Genomic DNA, 19177 nt, shown 5'->3' on the forward strand with positions numbered 1-19177 from the left:
GTAGCCATTCTAGAGAAAACCCAAGGCTAAGGTTGGTATAGTGGAATAGCCTTTCCTCATTGAGGGTCTGGAGCCTCACAGGGGTCCCTGGGGTCAGGGATTTGTCCAGTGGGGAATGACCTCCAGTGGCCCAGGGATGAAGATGGGATACATTTCAGTGACACCAGAGGTCAACACTGATGAAGCCAAAGCAGCTGGAGACCCTGGGCATCCATCCCATCCCCAGCCCTGGCCTGTGATCCTGCACCCACCTTCTCTGGGTGATGGCTGGTCCAGCTCAACTCCAAGCCTCAGGACTGTGGCAGACACTCAGGAGGGGAAAAAACAAACTACCCATTTCAAATCTTATCACAGGTCCTGCCTTCCCAGAGGTCATATCTAACCCTTCATTTCCCCACTGTGCAGGTTTTGACATCCTCTGTCATACCAGCCTGGGAGACAGTATTTGTGTGATTTCTTCTGCTCCAGCTGCCTTCCAGTTGTGTTCACCCAGGGAGGTCCAGGTGGGCTGAGCCCACAGGGAGCTGCGGCCCTGGGGAGGGTGTCTTAGAGGCAAGGTTCAGCTTCTGCCTTGACTGCGTGGCCTTGGTGTGTCTAATACCTTGGCTAGGACGTGGGAGTCTGATGATGCTGGGAGAAGGTAGATTAAATTCCCTTCTGGCTCTGACTTTATTAAGCTTCTGTGATCTCTCCCTTCCTCTCTTCTTCTCTCTCTCTCTTATACACACACACACACACATACAAATGGCTCAGTTGTCCATGATGTTTGGGAGTCAGTGTGATATTTGTGAGCACCCCACCCCACCCTACCCCACACCTCTTTTTGGATTCTTTTCCATCTTTCAGCAGTTTCTCCACAGCCCAGCACATCCTAGTGTTGCTATATCCCATGCAGGCAGAGGGAAAACAACTCAGGCAAACCCATGCCTATTTAAGACCCAGATGAAGTCTAATAAATCATGATTCCTTAACACACTCTGGATTTTTCATATGCAAGCAGAATCCCCAAAGTTCTCTCTCTGGACAGCATCACTCACCTCATCTCCCATCCACTTCTGCCATCCTAAAAGTACCCTAGCTGGTCTTCATTCTACTTTGAAGTTTCTCCCTCCCACAACTGAAAAAGCCAGTCATTGTCCACCCAGGGCTATTTCACACTAGGACTAGCCACGCAGGTCATGCAGTTGTGGGCCAACTGATGGATGTGCCTGTCTCCTCACTGACCAGGAGCTTCTCCAGGAGAAGCACAGTTTGTATTAATTTCATCCCCTCAGACCCAGAACTGGGCAGACCAGTGTGTGTTTCAACTAGATGTCGGTGTTAGGGAACTAATTTTATACCTCCTAAGATGATTTCATCTTAGGAAATGCAGGAGGAAACAATGCCTAATCCAAAGGTATGCCTTGCAGAAGACTGGACATGAGGCATCTCACAGGGAAAGCATATTTGAGAGACCTGGTGAATCCTGTGCTTTTCTAATTATAGATCATTAGGAGAATATATGTTTGATCCCTGGGTTGGAAAGAGCCCTGGAGGAGGGCATGGCAACCCACTCTGGTATGCTTGCCTGGAGAATCCCATGGACAGAGGAGACTGGTGGGCTACAGTCCGTAGGGTGGCAACGAATTGAATCGTACATGACTGAAGTGACATAGCATGCATGCACACGCACACATGGAGAGTATGTAAAGAACTCTCTGCTTATTTGATGATTAAAAATTAAAAGGATGGAGATTTGTTAAGAATCTGCCTTGCAATGCAAGGGACGTGAGTTCGATTCCTGGATGGGGAACTAAGATCCCACCTGCTGCATGGCAACTAAGCCTCTGCCCTGCAACTACTGAGCCCAGGCACGCTGGAGCCTGCATGTCACAACTAGAAAGAAGCTCACACACCACAGCTAAGGCCTGATGTAGACAAGTAAATAAACAAATGTTTTTAAAAGGATACTCAGTTATATTTTTTCTAGGAAAAATATTCATGCAAGTTTGTATCATTGTAATAGGACTTAGAAGCAAACTACACTTTTTGTACAGGCAGGGAACCAAAGAGGGATTTGTCCCCTAAGTTTTTCACAAATATGTAGAGGTAAACTCATTTGGGAGATTTGAGAATGATAGCATTTTCAGGGGCAATGTCTCAGTACAATGGAGGTCTGGAGGAATTCTAGAAAGTGCAGGGTCAGACTTCAAGTCATTGTGAACTTGCTGAGTGAACATCACTGAATTAATTGAGAGGTTTTCATGATCATGTCCCCATCATGAATTATACCTGCATCTCATATTCACAAGGATGCACTGTTCTTCTGTTTTAGAAAATGGTTTTTCATTTTGCATTGGAGTGTATATTGGTGAAAGCAAAATTTAGAATTCCTGGGCTGCTAGAAAGCGACTGATGGTTCTTGTGACTCAAGAGTGGCTCATGATTGCTGCTGAATGTCAAGAAGGGAAGAAGCACATATTGATTTGTTCTCTTTCAGATGACTTCCTGAAGTTTGAAATCAGCCACCTCCTAGCAGGGTTACTGATGCTGTGATAGTTTTGTTCTTTAGATGGTGTTTTCATTGTATGAGTGCCCCAAGAAAAGGCAACAGAGAAAAAGGAGACTGGTGGCAAGAAATCCCTGTGGTATTAAGAGATGCAGTCTCAGCTTAGCACAACTGATGGGAGAGGGGAAGTCTGCTCCATCCCAACCTACTTGTGAATTTCCCATCATCCTCAGCACAGGGACCTGGACACTTGCCTCCCTGGATGCCAGCCTGCCAACAGGGTCTTGCCACAACAGGAAGAATAACTGGAAACACACAGTTCTTCTTGTGTGGACTCAAGTAAGACTCAGTGTAGCCACTTCAGAGATGGAGGAGAGAGTTAATCCTTGAATTACACCGAGGAGCGGTGTTCCTTCCCAAAGCCCAGAACGGATCCCACTCTGGCTGAATAAAGCTATTAGATGGGTGAATTCATTGTTTTAGCCAAGTAGATAATTCTCTAGCACTGAAGGAATGATCACTTTGGGTTTATGTTCTATTTCACACAATGTGCAAGGGTTTATAAGTTAGAGTGTTAATTAAATTTTTATTACTTGATATAAATCGATGTTTCTAAGTGCTTTCTGTAGGTGTAAGACAGCCTTTTAAAGAAAATAACTCCATACTAGAAGCTGCCCAGATCAGCATCCAGCAGCATCTTGACCATCAACAGGTTGAAATTTCTTTTGGGAGGATTGGATGAGTCACATGCTGGTATTTGATTGACAGGTTCTCTCTAGGAAAAGTTGCAGCAGGGAGTGTAAGTGGGGCTGGGTGTTTGAGCCTGCATTTCCCCAGCCAAAATAGCTACATATTTCCAGGGAATAAGTAGTAAGAAAGGTTGCAACCCCCTGACCAGCACTAGTCTGGGAGGGTACCTCTCGGGCGCTGTGTGCCTGTCTCTTTTTTGGGGCAAGACTACTGTTTCCATCCTCAGGGACTCCTGGGCCAATTCCTCCATGTGATATATGTAGTTTCCTAGCCTGTAAACAGGCTTCAGGGTCTGCTTGGCTGATGTTTCTATATTCAGCTGCTTTTGTTGCAGCTGGGAGGTAAAGACAATGAATATGCTGGCAAAGATTATATTTTAATCTTTAGGGTAAAAACTAGATCCCCTGGGCCTTTATGTTTATAAAAGTAAATGTTTCTGAAGTAGGAAAAGACCTACGACTAGCTCACCAGAAGCCAAACCAATCATCCACAGCTCCATTCAATTTGGCAACATTTATTTGTCATAATCCCCTTGAGACTGATCTTCTTAAGACTAAATATGTGTTTGTTCCTAATGTGTGGTTACTGTACTTTTTCCCAGGGCAAGGATCCCATTGTCAGCCTTTCTTTGGGGTCATAAGATAATTTAAAACAAGACAAAGTCTCACTTGGTTCACAAGTCCTAAGGGGTGTCATTCATATCTTGATGTCCATCTGGGCATCTTAGGTACAGAGCACCAATATCTCTTGTCTAGCTCCAAAGTGCAATTCTGGACGTGGCTCAGGCCCAGTCCCACTCAGTTGCAGGCAACTTCTAACACCATCACTAACAGGGAGTCTGCCAATGTGTCTGAAGTTGGCCTGCCTGTGACTGGCACCTGTCACTTGTCACACATTTACCCTGGGGACTTCCCTCCCATCTCCTTGTGAGCTCCTGGCATCTTGGGACATTTGCTATGGCATCCTGGAACTGGAGTAACTGATGCTATCTCAGACAAATCATCTGAATGATATAGACGACACGTCAATTAAGTGTAAAGCAAAATATTCTGAGGCAAAGGGGCTTGTTATCATACATGGCTTATTTAATGATAAGAATTTGTAGAGAAAAATTTGGTAAACTTACCTAATCCTGGAGCAACTCTGACTCCACCTTTTCGGTTCTGGACTAGACGTCCAAGCGCCTGACGGAGCTCCACTCTGCACTGTTGCTGTATTGCAGCTGTGTAGTTGGTGAGTTCACTGGGAGTGATATGTACCCGTATCTGGTGTGCGGTAACATCTGTTTTCCCTCCCTTTTGTGGCACATGGACATCATCTTCCTTGCTCCTTGCAGTTGGATTGTGATTACTTCTGAACCAAGAAATGAAGGTGGACACAATGGGTATTGATCTGAGCAGAGGCAATAACAAGCCCATGTGATTCTCTGACTGTCTCTTGCCTGCTTCACTGAGCTTGGAGGACTCCTATGGGTTTATGGAGCTATACAAAGTAGCCCGAATCATCAAAGTCTTGGGTGCCACTCAGCCCTACACTGAGCAAGAAATTATCTTCTATTGTTAAAACCATTGAGATCTGGAGGATGTTTGTTACCACAGAGGATATGGGTCCTATCCTGATGACTGTCTTTAGAAGGTGCATTTGTACAGTGTGATGTGTGTGTGTGGGTATCAGCATGGAGGTGTATGCCAAGTAGGGACCAGTGAGAGTGAGTCCTCAAAGAACTTGTCATGGTTGGATGAAGATGCTGAACTATGCTAGAAAGGGTCTGGTTTTTCACTAGGACTAAGGGAAACCAGGATCTCCCCTAGTAGCTCAGCTGGTAAATAATCCGCCTTCTATGTAGGAGACGCTGGTTCAATTCCTGGGTCAGGAACTTCCCCTGGAGAAGGGGTAAGCTACCCAATCCAGTATTCTTGCCTGAAGAATCCCCATGGACAGAGGAGCCTGGCAGGCTATAGTCCATGGGGACCCAGAGTTGGACACAACTGAACGACTAAGTACAAGGGAAACCATCGCTGAGAAATGTGTGCCTTAGAGCAGAAATAGAAACAGGAGGAGGGCTGTATGGAGGTGTTCAAACCAGAAAAATGTGACGCATATATGGATCTTTGGTTCATAAGAAATGGGACTAATTTTTATGTTTCAAAGTTATGTTAAATGCAGTTTGAGGAGCCACTTTCCAAGGATGGTTCTTCAGACACATGTTCACATCCTCTTGAGACTTATCGTTATAATGTATTTGGGCTTGTCTTCAAACTGCCAGCACCTTTGCCAGAGGGCTTTCTTGAGTGACTAGAGAGAGTTCTGCCCACTGTCAGTGTTAGAATAACAACTCTGAGAGCATCTCTTAGCCAACGTGTGAGGAGAGGTGGCATGTAAATATGCTAGGTTTCCTGTGGTTTGTGCTTCCTAGAGTTCTAGTCACCAACAGAGGTGGCTTGTTGGAGAAGGTACCTGTTAAGGGCTGTCCTCTTAACTTGCTCACTTCTCTACTCCCCTGCTGGGGTATCCTGGAGTTACTTCCCCAATAGACTCCTTGTACTTAAATGCTTATCTCAGGCTGTGCTTCTAGGGGAATCCAAACCAAGACAGTTTTTGAGAATGACTATTCACATCTGCTGAGTTAAGGAAAAATAAGGATGAGGGCTTTTGCACATTCTTGCCTTGAAATGAGATGGTAATCATATAAATATCGGCTAATATTGGAGTTGTGCTCCATAATTTGTAAGGTCCTTTCAAATATAATCAACAATTACCTTGAAAAGTAGATTATATTTTCTTAATTTTATAGAACTATTGGAACATCTTCTAAAGTAGCACAGTCATAAGGAATCTGCATGCCAGTACAGGAAATACAAAGAGACACAGATTTGATTCCTGCGTCGGGAATCACTGTTTCCATTGTTTCCCCATCTGTTTGCCATGAAGAGATGGGACCAGATGCCATGATCTTACTTTTCTGAATGTTGAGTTTTAAGCCAACTTTTTCACTCTCCTGTTTCACTTTCATCAAGAGGAACTTTAGTTCTTTGCTTTTTGCCATAAGGGTGGTGTCATCTGCATATCTGAGTTTATTGATATTTCTCCCAGCAGTCTTGAATCCAGCTTGTGCTTCATGCAGTCTAGCATTTCTCATGATGTACTCTGCATGTAAGTTAAATAAGCAGGGTGACAATATACAGCCTTGATGTATTCCTTTCCTGATTTGAAACCAGTCTGTTGTTCCATGTCCAGTTCTAACTGTTGCTTCTTGACCTGCATACAGATTTCTCATGAGGCAGGTCAGGTGGTCTGGTATTCCCATCTCTTTAAGAATTTTCCACAGTTTGTTGTGATCCACACAGTAAAAAGCTTTGGCATAGTCAATAAAGCAAAAGTAGATGTTTGTCTGGAACTCTCTTGCTTTTTTGATGATCCAACGGATGTTGGCAATTTGATCTCTGGTTCCTCTGCCTTTTATAAATCCAGCTTGAACATCTGGAAGTTGATGGTTCACGAACTGTTAAAACCTTGCTTAGAGAATTTTGAGCATTACTTTGCTAGCATGTGAGATGAGTGCAATTGTCCGGTAGTTTGGCATTCTTTGGCATTGAAATGAAAGCTGACCTTTCCCAGTCCTGTGGCCACTGCCGAGTTTTCCAAATTTGCTGGCATATTGAGTTCAGCACTTTCACAGCATCATCTTTTAGGATTTGAAATAGCTCAACTGGAATTCCATCACATCCACTAGCTTTGTTTGTAGTGATGTTTCCTAAGGCCCATTTGACTTCGCATTCCAGGATATCTGGCTCTAGGTTGGTGATCACACCATCGTGGTTATCTGGGTCATGAAGATCTTTTTTGTATAGTTCTTCTGTGTAGTCTTACTGCCTCTTGTTAATATCTTCCTTTTCTGTTAGGTACATACTATTTCTGTCCTTTATTGTGCTCTAGTTTTCCCCATTCTGTTGTTTTCTTCTATTTCTTTGCATTGATTACAGAGGAAGACTTTCTTATCTTTCCTTGCTATTCTTTGGAACTCTGCATTCATTGGGTATATCTTTCCTTTTCTCCTTTGCCTTTAGCTTCCCTTCTTTTCACAGCTATTTGTAAGGCCTCTTCAGACAACCATTTTGCCTTTTTGCATTTCTTTTTCTTGGGGATGGTTTTGATCCCTGCCTCCTGTACAATGTCACGAACCTCCCTCCATAGTTCTTCAGGCACTCTGTTTATCAGATCTAATCCCTTGGATCTATTTGTCATTTCCTCTGTATAATCGTAAGAGATTTGATTTAGGTCGTACTTGAATGATTTAGTGATTTTCCCTACTTTCTTCAATTTAAGTGTAATATTGGAAATGAGGAGTTTATGATCTGAGCCACAGTCAGCTCCCAGGCCAGAATACTGAAGTGGATAGCCATTCCCTTCTCCAGGGGATCTTCCCAACAGAAGCTCTGTGTAGCTTTGGGGCTGGGCAATAGGATATGAGGGATGAGGAACAGGAGTTGCAAGCAGTGCGGACTTTGTCACAGGTCACGTCTCTAACTCATTTCCAGAGTGGAGGGAGTTCGGTGCGAATGTTCATTGAGTCTCAGGAATTAAGTTTGATGAGTGTTGGTTCAGCATAAAGGAGAGGCATCTTGCTTCCCCTTCCACACACCTAGATTCATGAGCTTCTGAAGGACTTTCCTCTACCTGGATTCACTTCACTTGGGTCCTGGATTTTAATTTGGAATATACAGTCTCTCTACAAGCTCTTTAGGGCTGCTGAAACAAAATATCATAGACTGGGTGGTTTAAATGACAGATATGTGCTTTCCCACAGCTTTGGAGTCTGGAAGTTGGGGATCAGTGTGTTGGTGGATTGTTTCTCTGGAGCTCTGTCTTTGGCTTGTGGACAGTCATCTCCTGCCGTGTTCTCAAGTGTCTCTGTCCTAATTTCCCTCCCTTATAAAGACACTAGTCATATTGCATTGGAGCCCACCCATATGACCTAATTTCACCTTAATTACCTCTATTAGGTCCTATCTCCAAATATGGTCCTATTCTGAGGTACCGAGGTTAGGATTTCAACATAGAAATCTTAAGGAATACAATTCAGCCCACACACAATCTCTTTATCAACAGATAAGGGACTTGGAATTTTAATTCTGTTTGGAAGTTGAACCTCACTTTTTCTACCAGCCCCAATGGGTTGGAAGCAACTTGATAGCATTGTTGCCTCAATTTTTAAAATTTAGTAGATACTGATTATGCATCTCTTATGTGTCAGGTCCTACAAAGAAACATAGTTGACAGAGGGTCATGATATACTGGTGATGCTGAAAAACGCAGCTTCTGTTCTTTGGTGCAGAATAGAGACATGAAGACAGAGTTTTGGAGGAGTCGGAAGGGGTAGTTTTATTATTTTGCCAAGCAAAGGGGGTCACAGCAGGCTAATGCTCTCAAGACTGTGCCCCTCATCCTGAAATATAAGAAGGGTCTTATAGTTTCAGGGTGGAAAAATAGAGCTGTAGATAAGGATCTGGGGCTGATGTAGTCTTGCATTCTTCTTTTCTCCTGGAGACATTGAAATCATTAGGGCTGGCATCAGGTGGTTCCAGAACAGGTTTGGGTAGTCCTGGAGCTTATCATCCCATGACCTTCTTTCTGGAATGAAGAATGCTCATGAAAGAAAGAGTATTAGGGAGTGCTGTCTTGGAGAAGTAAACATCAGATGTGTAGTACAACTTTAGCTAGAGGGCAATCACTATCAGAAATTAAGAAAGAGAGGGGGAAAAAAACATCCATAGAAGACCTGCTGGATTGGTAGAAAGAATAAGGGCTGAATAAGGGCTAACCTCGGAGAAGGCAATGGCAACCCACTCCAGTACTCTTGCCTGGAAAATCCCATGGACGGAGGAGCCTGGTAGGCTGCAATCCAGGGGGTCTCTAAGAGTCGGACACGACTGAGTGGCTTCACTTCCACTTTTCACTTTCATGCATTGGAGAAGGAAATGGCAACCCACTCCAGTGTTCTTGCCTGGAGAATCCCAAGGACGGGGGAGCCTAGTGGGCTGCCGTCTATGGGGTGGCACAGAGTCGGACATGACTGAAGCGACTTAGCAGCAGCAGCAGCAGCAAGGGCTAACCTAATGGTGGTGCCTCAGCTAGTTTCTGCTGTAGCAATGGGAGAGGGAGATGCAGTGATGCAGGGTGATGGAGCTACACAGGACTACGTTGAAAGATATGCCACTTCCTTTCCTCCTCTCTCTCCACCAAGTGTGTAGGATGTCCTCCGTGCAGCTTTCCTCTAAGTGTTCTGGTCCCTGGCCCACCTACCTGTATTCCTTCCTGCCACGTAGAATGTTTCAGTCCCTTTCCACCTGTGAGCCAAGATCAGCAGTAGTGAGGCTCTTGTGCTGCCAAAAGAAGTTAGAAGTTGGTGGAACTGCTGCCAGGGAGCTGCAGGCGAGGCCCGAGGCTAGCAGCCTAATGGGCTGAGAAAAGGACTTGGGGGCAGCACTGTGTGACCTCAGCTTTCAGGGCCTGTGAAAGATGCCCTGACAGGTAGGATGAAAGCTATCGTGTTGCTCTGAAAATGGGTTCTGGGCATAAACAAAGGCAGTGAGATTTTCTATTGCAGAATCTGCATCTTTGATTTCATGTTGGGATCAGTTTTGTCCAGAGGATAGCCAGAGTTGAGCCCTTTATGGGTTCAAGAAAGCTGAATCAACACAAGGTACTTTACGAAGGGAATTTAACGTGGGGAATTGCATATAATGTATGGTCTTGGAGGGCTCTAAAGGAGCAGAAAGGAAACACTGAGGTAGGACAGAGGTGAGTTTGTTAAAGACACTGTCCACTGCTAAGGATGGATGAACAAAGTAAGAGAATGGGGTTCCATAATCCACTGGAGGTTAGGGTTAGAGAAGGCTTTGTGGAGCCAGGTGTACCCCAGCTGGAGCAGATGCCTTTGAACCTCAGAAGTTCAGAGGATAGTCTCTGGGAAGCTCAGACCTCTAAGGAGGGACCACTGCCTGGTTGGCACCTGGAGGAGTAATAACAAGGTGGGTTCTCTATGTACCCGAGTGAGCTGAGGGCTAGAACCACCTCTGCTGCAGAAATGTGGGCCTTTCCTGGGGCAATCCTGGCAGGACTAGCCATCAGAGCACATTTCTGCCCCAGTGCCTGTCTTCTGGTCTCCCGCTAGTGGCCCCTGGGGGCAGAAGCCAGCTGACAAGGGAAAATGCAGCTTTCAGGGTCTAGTCCTGGTGTCACAAGGTGGAGGGTAGAAGGTAGATTTGGAGCAGAGACCATTCGTAGTAACTGACATAGTCCTGGACCAGTCCAGCCCTGGGTCTGTGCATCTTGACTTGTTACTAAGGCAAAGTCTCTGTTGCTCAAGGACAAAGCCAGAGGAGACCAGAACTGCAACGTGAAGGTCAGCCTAGGGAAGAGTTTTCTGGCCTAGTGAGAGGAATATAGATTTAGGCATTGCCCTATTGTGGCTTCCATGTGGGTTTCCACTGTTCATGGACAACATGAAATTGTACGTGGCATTCAATGCCTCTAAGCCCTCATTTCTTCATCTATAGACCGTGATCCTAATGCTCCTTTTAGAGATGTGTGTGAAGTGCTAGGCAGAGTGTCTGGCCCTTGTCTTCTGTTTCCTTCTTTTCACATTTGTGTGGACAGGGAATGATGCTTGCTGTTCCAGTTCCAAAGGGATCAAGCCATTAGCCATTGCAGCATGCCCTCCACACCCCGATGGTTCACCCTGAGGGGAATTTAGGATGGAAAACAACAGGACATATTCTGTGCTTTGGATATTGGCCCTAGGTAATTAAGATGCATATCTAAGAAACAGGCATTCCTATGAGCCTAGACTCTTGTTATCTTCCCATACACAGAAAAACTCTAAAATCTTTAACTCCAGTTACTTGTTTTTTGCAATTAGCATTAATCTTTGGATGTTCTACTACATTTTCTTCTTTTTTTTTTCCTTTTTAGTGAAAAACACTTATATTTTCTGGCTCCTCCCCTACCTCTTCAGAGTAATTCCAAAGAGCTATTAAGAGATGGTCTCCTGGGCTATAGTCCTCAGAAAGTTTCCTAAATATAAACTTAACCTGAAGCTTTTAGATTGTACTTTTTCTTCATTTGACACTTGCAATGCTATCCAATGCAAATTCAAATTCCATTTGAGGTCAGAATGGCTTTAGGGTCACAGCCATGAATTGTCTTTATTGACCAAATGTAGGATTGTTGAGCTGGTATCTGGGTTGACTATTTCCGGGACAGGGTTTTCTCTCAGGAGTGACATGGGGGAGGTAGAGAGGGACCAAAGGAAAGACTGTTCTGTTGGGAGGCATCATATCCCCTCATCACAGATAGCGACATGAATCCTCAAACAGAATAAAGCCAGTCCCCAGAATCCCTTTGGTATGAAAAGCATGATTCCTCTTCCTGCTTAACTTGGCTTTTATCTGCCTCTAAATTAATTAGCTGTGAAAGGACAAAAAATAACCCCAAGATATTGTATTTTAATTCTAATTTTTAATGCATGGTTTGGGAGCCCAGCTGGCAGCATTTTTAGCCCTGGTGATATGATGGAGGAGCTGTGGTTCTTTCTGAGGGGATTTGAATGCAGCCTTCTTTCCCTTCATTGAGGGGGTCCTTTCCTTAACAGGAACCCATTTCACACACACCAATGTACACACATGGACATAACTGCACACATGTTAGCATACACAAAATTAACACATAAATTTGCTGAAGTTTTTTTTGGAAGAGATCTGCAAAAAGAAATGAGATTTCCTAGCCAGGGCTGCTGCAGTACATGGGGTCTCAAAGAGTAAGACACGACTTAGTTAGTGATTCAACAACAAACCAGGGCTGCAGTGAGTACTTAAACAGCCTGGACTTCTCTCTCTCTCTCTCTGTTTCTCTTTGCCTCTTTAGGTTTTTGTCAAGTGGCTCCTTTGTGAAACATAATTCTTGACAGGAATAGCCTGTATCTTTAAAAAACTTAGAATAGCTTTTTGCCCATACTGCTCAGGTTAACATTAGTTCCACAAGACTCTAAGGAGAAAACTATATGGAAAAGTAGTTCTGTGTCCAAATGAACTTATATGTAACCCTGTTAAACAGGACTGTAGGAACTTTTGTAAGCTAATGTACCCCGCAAACCACCAGAGGGGACTACTGTCTGCAGAAGTTCCTTCCTAAGGTCATTTGACACCCACTTCTCCTACCTTTTTTTTTTTTTTTCCCACATAGTATCTTTCCATCCCAGTGTTCCAGAGACACCAATTTGAGATCCTTGTTTCAGTGTTCTGTCTTCTTTTGTAGTTAGAGTGTGGTTGGTTAGAGTGGAAATGTTCAGGGCTTATGACTTTGCTCTTGACTCTGGTCACAGGAAATCAGAAAGATGGATGTTAGTTCTGGGTGCTGGTTTCCCAGTGCATGTGTATGTCCCGAAGAGGAGACACCTCCTAACTGGGAGCTTACCTCCTGTTTCTGGTTCTGATACTGGCCCTGGTTATGAAGAAATGTAGGTTGCTCTGAACCTCGGGATGTGGTGAGTTGAGCAAGACAGACTGTGTAGAGAGGAGCTTAAGGCTTTTATACTTTTGTAAAAATTCACATTTTTGAGCTAGGCTGCGCCAGTGAAACTCTTATTTCATTCTGCTGGGAGGACTTGTGGGGCAGTTAATCTGTAATTTATTTTATTGATTTTTCCCCAACTCTATCTGTGAGATAGAATTGATATATAACGCTCTGTAAATTTAAGATATACAATGTGATTTTTTTTTTTTTTTTGGCTGTGCTGGGTCTTAATTGCGGCATAGGATCTAGTCAGTCAACCAGGGGTTGAACCCAGCACCCCCTGCTTGGGTCCAGTCTTAACCACTGGACCACCAGGGGAGTCCTGTGATGATTTGATATATGTGTGTATAGGGAAATGATCACCACAGTAAGGTTAGTTGACACACCTATCACCTCATAGAGTTTCCATCTTCTTGCAGGGGAAGAGTGAGAACTTTTAAGATCTATTCTCTCAGCGACTTTCAAAAGTACAATATAATTTAGTCTCATTGAATGTAGTCATCACACTTCACATTAAATTGCAAGAACTTATTCATCTTTTAGCTGAAAATTTGTGCTCTTTGATCACCTACATCAGTTTCTCTTATACCCCCATAACTTCCGTTCCCAGCAATATCAATCTGCCCTCTGTTTTTATGAATTTATTTATTTTTTAAATTCCACAGGTAAGTAAGAGCATCCAGTAATTGTCTTTTCTCTGTCTGACTTATTTCACTTATCATAAGCCCTTAAGATTTATCCATTTGGCATAAAATCGAAGGATTTCCTTCTTTTTAATGACTGAATAATATTGCATTGTATATAAGTACCTCATTCTCTTTCCATTCAATGAACACTTAGGTTGCTTCCATGTCTTAGTTATTATAAATAATGCTGCAATGGAGATCTAGGTGCAGATATTTCACAAAGATAGAAGCTTCATCTCTTTCAGATATATACCCAGAAGTGGAATTGCTGGATCATGCATCAGTTCTACTTTTATTTGTAAGGAAATCTGTACTATTTTCACAGCGGCTGCATCAATTTCATTTCCACTAAGCTGAAACTCCAGTACTTTGGCCACCTCATGAGAAGAGTTGACTCATTGGAAAAGACTCGGATGCTGGCAGGGATTGGGGGCAGGAAGAGAAGTGGATGACAGAGGATGAGATGGCTGGATGGCATCACCAACTCGATGGACGTGAGTTTGAGTGAACTCTGGGAGTTGGTGATGGACAGGGAGGCCTGGCGTGCTGTGATTCATGGGGTCACAAAGAGTCGGACACAACTGAGGGACTGAACTGAACTGAAGAGTGTATAGTGTTCTTATTATTCCACATCCTCACCAGGACTTGTTTGATAATAGCCAGTCTAATAGATGTGAAGTGATATCTCATTGTGGTTTTGGTCTGTACTTCCCCAATGATTAGTGATGTTGAACAACTTTCCACATACCTGTTGGCCATTTATTTCTTTGGAAAAATGACTATTCAGGTCCTTTGCCCATTTTTAACTGGATAATTATATTGATTTGATATTGAGTTGTTTGAGCTCCTTATATATTGGATTGGACAAAAACTTTGTTCAGGTTTTTCTGTAACATCTCATGGAAAAATCCAAACAAACTTTTTGGCCAATCCAATATTTGGATATTAACCTCTTATCAAACATAGAGTTTGTAAATATTCCTACAATTCTTTAGATTATCTTTCAATTTTGTTGAAATTCATTGTTTCTTTCACTATGTAGAAGTTTGATGTAGTCTCACTTGTTTATTTTTACTTTTATTGCTTGTGCCTTTGGGTATCAAATAAAAAATAATCCTTGCTAAGACCAATGTCAATGCATTTCCCCCTATATTTGCTTTTAGGAATTTAAAACTTTCAAGTCTTAACTTTAAACCTTTAATCAATTTTGAGTTAATTTTTGTAAGTGGTGCAAGATAGGGGTCATTCTTTTGTGTGTGATTATCAAGTTTTCCAAATACCACAAGTTGAAAAGATTATTTTTTTCTCCATTGAGCATTCTAGTTCCCTTGTTAAATATTATTTGACCATATGTACATGGGTTTTGGGCTTCCCAGGTGGCACAGTGATAAAGAATCTGCTTGCCAATGCAAGAGACATGGGTTTGATCCCAGGATTGGGAATATTCCCTGGATGAGGATATGGCAATCTGCTCCAGTATTGTTGCCTGGGAAATCCCATGGACAGAGGAGTGTGTTGGGCTACAGTCTATAGGGGTCACAGAGAATTGGACGTGACTGAGCATACAAAAGTTTATTTCTGGGCTCTTGATTCTTTTTCCATTGGTCCACATGTCTGTTTTTATGCTGCTGCTAAGTCGCTTCAGTCGTGTCCGACTCTGTGTGACCCCATAGACGGCAGCCCACCAGGCTCCCCCATCCCTGATGACTACAGTGATTGCAGTATAGTCCGAAATCAGATAGTGAGAAGGTTCCTCCTTTGTTGTGCTTTCTAAACTTTGTCTATTTGGAGGATGGGGGTGTCTTTTGATGGACAGTTTTGCCTGGTATAGTATTCTTGGTTGACAGTTTTTTTCTTTCAGTATTTTAAATATATCATCTCACTTTTTCCTGGCTTGCAAAGTTTCTGCTGAGAAATTTGCAATCTTGTTTTTGCTCCCTTGTATGTGATGAGTCTTTTTTCTTGCTGCTTTCAAAATTCTCTCTTTTTCTTTGACTTTTGACAGTTCATTTATAATGTGTCTTGTCACTCTTTTTGATTCAAAATTTTTGGGATATTTGGGCCTCATTTCTGGATTTCTAATTCTCTACCCAAATTTGGGAAATTTTCAGCTATTCTTGCCTTAAATGCATTTTATGTCCCTTTCTTTTTCTCTTCTTCTCATTCAGAGATTCCTATAATACAGAGATATAGCAGAGATTCCTATAATGCAGAGATATAGTTTCTTTTGATGTTGTCTTATAAGCTCCATAGGACTTCTCAATTGTTTTTCATTCTTGTTTCTTTTTATTCCTCTGACTGGATAATTTCAAATGATCTGTCTTCAAGTTCACTGATTCTTTCTTCTGATTGGTCATGTTTGCTGTTGAAGCTTCTGTAGAAGTCTTCAGTCATTGTAATTCTTTAGCTTTAGAATTCCTGCTTGTTTATTTTTGAGAGTTTCTATTTATTTGTTCAACAGTCTCATGCATCATTTTCATGATTTCTTTGGCTGTCTTTCCGTGTATTCTTATAGTTCATTGAACTTTTTAGAGAATTATTCTAAATTATTTTAAAACACAGTTATTTGTGATGTCATGTTTTTCCAGATTCTTTGTAATCCTTGTATCTTTGTGTTTTTATTTGAGTAAGCACTCTCCTCTTCCAAGCTTTTAGGTTTTTTAGGCTTGCTTTAGCTGAGAAAGACCTTCACCAGTCAGTTCGACTTGTAGTACTAGATGTAGTACAGCTAACAGCTGTTAGCATCTGTGGGGAAGAGGGACTTTCTATCAGAGTGTCTTATTGCATGAGCTCACTGTGCTCTGAGGTCAGGGAGGATGCTATTGGCTGGGCTCCATGTTTGAGTGGTTCTACTGGCTGAGCTATGAGTTCAAGTGGGACCAATAGGTGGGCTGCCTGGTTGGGCAGGGTTGATGGCTGGGCTATGCCATCAGGTGTAACCATTAGCTGGGCTCTGCAATCACCTCTGGTTGAATGGAGTCTCAGTCTATGTTCTTGGCAGGTGGTGCCACTGGTTGGACTCTGCAGTTGGGCAGTTCTATGACTGGACTCTGCAATCACTCTTGATTGAGTGGGGCCTCAAGCTGTGGTTTGCAACTGATTGTGCCACTGACTGTACCCTGCAGCTACCTGGGTTCTCAGACCAGGCTTCCTAGTTGAGTGAAACTGGAATTTGCTTTCCTGTCCAAGCAGAATGTAGAGATTTCATAGGTGGTATGGTCCATTGGCTAAGGATCTATATTAGGCAGAACTAACCACTGAACTTCCTGTCCAGACACTTCTACCAAGCTTGGCTCCACAGATATGCTAAGTCACTGGCTGAAATTTCTGCTCTGATGCCAAAATTTGAGTACTGGTGGCTCTCAAATGTTGCAGATGCCCTGCCTTCCTTCTCTGTCTCTGTCTGATCCCAAGTGGTTGATTCCTGCAGATTCCCCAGTGATCCCTATGAGGGAGACCCAAGTAGTCCTCCTAGAAAGTGTCACATGATGTTAGGAGAGCTGAATGTCCATTTCAGCCACTGAATGTCCACTCTCTTTTCCCACTTGAAAAGTTGTAGGCCTTTCACCACAGTGAAAGGGCCCCTCACATCTGGAGGAGAAGTGATACAATCAGAATAAAACCATTCCTCTGACTCTTCTAATGTGGTCCTTCTTGGTCTTTGTGGTTGAGGGGTGATTCAACCTCACCTCTAGGTTCTTGGATTTTTATAGTGGTGTTTATACCATGAATAGCTCTTAGCTGGTCTTCTTGTGATAGGCACTGAAGTTGGGAATGACATTTGTTACCATCTTGATGACATAACTCTTGAGACTTCTAAAGAAGGAAATACATATGAAAGCCAATGTCTGCAACCTATAGCACTTGTGCCTCCCTCCCCTTGAGCTGAGTCTAATCTGTGATTTAAATGCCTTTGGCTCCTCACATTTTTTTGAGACCACAAGAAACCAGGTTTATAAGAGTAGGTTTTCAGTAACACCATATTCTTGTGCCCTCCGTCCTTATATCCACATAACTCATCATTCTGTGCACACCTGAAGGCCTATGAATAGATGTACTCAAACCCAGAGTCAATGTCAGGACAGTCTTCTACTTTAGAAAAATTCAGCATTTCCTTATCTGTTGTGTTAACCTGTTAGGACTCGGAAAATTAGATGATAGCAGGAGCTTTTGAAATGCTGCAATAAAGCATTTACTTTGCTCTTCTGAACCTTTCTCTTGCTACATTAAGTCAGATATTTTCAACTTCCATTCTATTTTTCCCCAAATGCTCAGGGAGAGTTCATTTCTACAAGTACAATGAGAAAACACAGAGAGTAAGCAAGAAGGAGGTTGACTTAATTTGTTTTTAAACAAGTGGTTGGAATGCAGGCACCAGTGACAGACTGCACATGATTAGCAAAGTACAGAAGGAATCATGTTTGAGAAAGGAAGACAGTGATAGTGTCACTTATAGTCCATGGAGGAAGTGGACACCTGAAAACCCAAGTGCTAGTGGTTATCAGAAAGTCCAGTGGGTCTGCTTCTTAACCAAGAAATCATCAAACACATGTTATGCACCACTCTCAGGAGATGTGTGGCTAATCTCACAGTGCACACATTTGGGATGCATGAAGACAACATACTAGAAGGCTAGTGCTGATTTGTGTAAAAAAAGATGACTGCAAAACATCATGGAAACTGGGTTAATGTGGATTTTAGAATCTGTTACACCTCCTGGGTTCAAATCATGGCTTAGTCACTTACCAGTGGGATGAGGCACATTTTTTCTTGGAGTCCAGCTTTTTCATCTGTAAAATAAGGGCAAGGGTGCTCCCCTAGTGGGGTTATTATGAAATAGAAATAACATTACAGTGGGTGACTGAAAAATAGAAATGATTGTGAAGATGATGGGATATATCTATAACTGTGTTGATTCTTGACTGGGGATGAATGATACCTGATGTGAGTTGGCAGAGATGACCTGAGAATTCATTTCTTTGTAGGGAGAAGGGAGAGTGAGATGAGTCACATACATTTCCCATGGAATAGCTTCACTAGAAGGGCTCAGATAAAGAAACTTTCTGTTCATTACAGAATATAAATATATTCACTGAAAGGCAGAAAGTAGGTGGATGAAATCAAATAGCCTAAAGGTAGCATAAAAGAAAGATAAAGTACAAAACTAGATAAAAAAGACACTATCTCATATCAAGTGAATCCATGCAGCAATGCATCCACCATTTTTTAATGATTGCATTTCAGGGTTTATTGGAGCCTAGAGTATCAGTGAGTAGGATGACCAGCTCTAGGGATAGGAGGAAGGGTATCTCCTTCCTCGTCTTATTTTTCTGTGAAGGCCACAGGCACAAGCTAAGCCTTTCAAAAATGAAGAAAATGGTGTCGTGATATTTGTCTTTTTCTGACTTATTTATGAAATATAAAAAAATGATACAAATGAACTTGTTTACAAAACAGAAACAGACTCATGGATGTAGAAAATAAACTTATGGTTAACAAAGGTGCAAAGGGAGATGAGAGGAGGGATAAATTAGGAGCTTGAGATTAACACATACACACTACTATATATATATATATATATATAAATAGATAACAAGGACCTACTGCATAGCTCAGGGAACTATACTCAATATTTTGTAATAATTGAAAAGAATCATTCATATATATATATACAAACACA

The sequence above is a fragment of the Bison bison genome, unplaced genomic scaffold, assembly GCF_000754665.1.
Source record: "Bison bison bison isolate TAMUID 2011002044 unplaced genomic scaffold, Bison_UMD1.0 scf7180017864471, whole genome shotgun sequence".
Lineage (NCBI taxonomy): Eukaryota > Metazoa > Chordata > Mammalia > Artiodactyla > Bovidae > Bison > Bison bison.